Source organism: Hemiscyllium ocellatum, unplaced genomic scaffold (assembly GCF_020745735.1).
Source record: "Hemiscyllium ocellatum isolate sHemOce1 unplaced genomic scaffold, sHemOce1.pat.X.cur. scaffold_3640_pat_ctg1, whole genome shotgun sequence".
Taxonomy (NCBI): Eukaryota; Metazoa; Chordata; class Chondrichthyes; order Orectolobiformes; family Hemiscylliidae; genus Hemiscyllium; species Hemiscyllium ocellatum.
Genome location: NW_026868527.1, coordinates 34173 through 38261, shown reverse-complemented (window position 1 = coordinate 38261; position 4089 = coordinate 34173).

Genomic DNA, 4089 nt, shown 5'->3' with positions numbered 1-4089 from the left:
CATGAACTCACAACCGCTGTGTAAAGAATCTACCCCTAACAGCTGTCCTATACCTACCTCCCCTTAATTTAAAGCTGTGTCCCCTAGTAACACCTGACTCCATTAGCGGTAAAAGGTTCTCGGTGTCGACCCTATCTAAACCCTAATCATCTTATACACCTCTATCAGATCTCCCCTAAACCTTCTCTTCTCCAATGAGAACAGCCCCAAGTGCCTCAGCCTTTCCCCATACGATCTTCCTACCATTCCAGGCAACATCCTGGTAAACCTCCTCTGTACCCATTCCAGTGCCTCCACATCCTTCCTATAGTATGGCGACCAAAACTGCACACAATACTCCAGATGCGGCCGCACCAGAGTCTTATACAGTTGCAACATGACCTCAGGACTCCGGAACTCAATTCCTCTACCAATAAAGCCCAGTACACCATATGCCTTCCTCACATATGCCTGCCTATGTCTGCTCTCTCTCCATGGGTGCTGCCTGACCTGCTCGGATTTGCTTTCAGTGGTGAAGTTAGTATTTGGTACACTTACCTTTCTTGGTAAAATGCATTAGCTATAGGTACTGAGAAGTCCCAGCTGTACAGGACATTAGTGAGGGCACTTTTGGAATATTGTGTTCAGTTCTGGTCTCCATGCAAGAGGAAAGATGTTGTGAAACTGAAAGAGTTAGATCGAAGTCTCTGCTTCCCTGCTGTACAACTCGCTGACTCTGTTTTACCCCCTCAGCAGTGCCCTCAAAGATCCTCTCTTTGCTTCATTCTCCGACTTATTTCTCATGAAGTCAAGGAAACAGACAGAACATAGAGCATTCCAGGGCAGTACAGGCCTTTCGGCCCTCAATGTTGTGCTGATCTGTGGGACCAATCTGAAGCCTACCTATCCAACAATATTCCAGTTTCAGCCATTTGTTTATCCAATGACTGTTTAAATGCTACTACAGAGTCTACTCCGGTTACAGGCAGTGCAACACCCCTACTACTCTCTGACATCTGTCCGAAATCTATCACCCCTCAATTTAAAGTGATATCCCCTTGTTCTGGCCATCACTATCCAAGGAAAAAGGCTCTCCCTGTCCACCCTATATAACCCTCTGATTATCTTATATGTCTCTATTCAGTCACCTCTCAACCTTCTTCTCTCTAACGAAAACAGCCTCAAGTCCCTCAGCCTTTCCTCGTAAGACCTTCCCTCCATACCAGGCAACATCCCAGTAAATCTCCTCTGCACCTTTTCCAAAGCTCCCACATCCTTCTTATAATGTGGTGACCAGAACTGTACACAATACTCCAAGTGCGGCCACACCAGAGTTTTGTACAGCTGCAGCATAACCTCCTGGTTCCGGAACTCGATCCTCCTATTAATAAAAGCTAAAACACTGTATGCTTTCTTAACAACCCAGTCAGTCTGGGTGGCAACTTTCAGGATCTATGTACATGGACACCGAGATCTCTCTGCTCATCTACATGTGAATCTTGTATCACATTTCCAGAACACTTCTGCTGTAAAGTTGTGCGAACATAATCTGATTCTCCACAACCACCTGATGAAGGAGCAGCACACCAAATAAAGCTGTTGGACTATAACCTGATGTTCTGTGAGTTTTAACTTTGTCCACCGCAGACCAACACCACCATCTCCAAGTCAAGAATCTTACCATTATCCTCAGACTCTTTATTCCTGTTGCTCCTTCCAGTGAATCACCTCACACTTGTCCACATTAAACTCCATTTGCCACCTCTCAGCCCAGCTCTGCAGCTTATCTATGTCCCTCTGTAACCTACAACATCCTTCATCACTATCCACAACTCACCGACCTTAGAGTCATCTGCAAATTTACTAACCCATCCTTCTACACCCTCATCCAGGTCATTTATAAAAATGACAAACAGCATTGGACCCCAAAACAGATCCTTGCGGTACAACACTGGTAACTGAACTCCAGGATGAACATTTTCCATCAACTACCACTCTCTGCAACTTCTCCCATTCCTAGACGTGATGGTACAGAGAACACCGAACGGAGAATTCACCACGAAGGTATACAGGAAAGCCACACACACAGACCAAATCCTGAACTACGAAAGCAACCACCCCAACACACACAAAAGAAGTTGCATCAAGACACTGTTCAAAAGGGCCACAACACACTGCAGCACACCAGAACTGCAAAAAGAGGAAGAAGAACACCTATATAATGTATTCACCAAAAATGGATATCCGCACAATTTCATCAACAGATGCCTAAGGAGAGAGAACGGAACGAGGACATGCCGCAACCCAAAGGACTAGCCACACTCCCATACATCAGGAGCATTTCCGAACTGACAGCCAGACTACAGCGACCACTAGGACTCACAACAGCACACAAACCAACAGCTACTCTCAGACAACAACTCACCAGGACAAAGGACCTGATACCCAGCATGAGCAAAACCAACGTAGTGTACAAAATCCCATGCAAGGACTGCAAAAACACTACATAGGACAAACAGGAAGACAGCTAACGATCCGCATTCATGAACATCAATTAGCCACAAAACGACACGATCAGCTATCCTTAGTAGCCACACACAAAGATGACAAGCAACATGAATTCGACTGGGACAACACTCCTATTATAGGGCAGGCCAAACAGAGAACAGCCAGGGAATTTCCTAGAGGCATGGCACTCATCCACAGATTCAATCAATAAGCACATCGACCTGGACCCAATATACCGACCACTGCAGCGGACAGCTGGAACTGACAACCGGAAGCGGCAGAGACAAATCACTATAAATGCCAGAGGAAAGATCACAGAAGCGCTTCACAGGAGGTTCCCAAGCACTGAGGACGTCACCTAGACAGGGGACGAAACGTCTGCAACACAAATTCCCAGCTCGGCGAACAGAACCACAACAATGGAATAGTGTAGGTTAGATGGGCTTCACATTGGTTCCACAGGTCGGCACAACATCGAGGGCCGAAGGGCCTTAGTGCGCTGGAATATTGTATGTTCTAACTGAGCACATCTAACCACACCTCCCCCTCTTTTACCACCTTCCCTGTTTTTTAGATTAGACTACTTAGATTAGACTAGATTAGACTACTTACAGTGTGGAAACAGGCCCTTCGGCCCAACAAGTCCACACCGACCCGCCGAAGCGCAACCCACCCATACCCCTACATTTACCGCTTACCTAACACTACGGGCAATTTAGCATGGCCAATTCACCTGATCTGCACATTTTGGACTGTGGGAGGAAACCGGAGCACCCGGAGGAAACCCATGCAGACACAGGGGAACGTGCAACTCCACACAGTCAGTCGCCTGAGTCGGGAATTGAACCCGGGTCTCTGGTGCTGTGAGTCAGCAGTGCTAACCACTGTGCCACCGTGCCGCCCTGTTCTTATTGAACCATCTCAATCCTGGATCCTGCAGCAACCATTCCTGTCCCTGCTCTATCCATGTCTCCGAAATGGCCACAACATCGAAGTTCCAGGTACCAACCCATGCTGCAAGTTCACCACCTTATTCCGGATGCTCCTGGCGTTGAAGTAGACACACCTCAAACCAACTTCCTGTTTCCCAGTGCACTCTTGAGACCATATTTCTGACCTCACTGCTCTCAACCTCCTGGATACTAGATCTACAATTTAGGTTGCCATCTCCCTGCTGAATTAATTGAAACCTTCCCAACCAGCATTCACAAATAGCCCCCTCCACAGGATATTGGTACCCCTCTGGTAACAGACTCTTCGGTCCAACTCATCCACACTGGCCAGATATCCTAACCTAATCTAGTCCCATTTACCAGCACCTGGCCCATATCCCTCTAAACCCTTCCTATTCATGTCCCCATCCAGATGCCTTGTAATTGTTGTAATCATACCAGCCTCCACCGCTTCCTCTGGCAGCTCATTCCATACATGAAAAAGTTGTCCTTAGGTCCCTTTTAAATCTTCCCCCGTCATCTTAAACTGAGCCCTCTAGCTTTGAACTGATGTGAGGATTCCCTCAATTTCCCCGAATGATAGTAACAGATGATAATAATCTTGGAGCACAGCAGAAATGGTTTCCTCTCTCATTTCTTTCCAGAATAC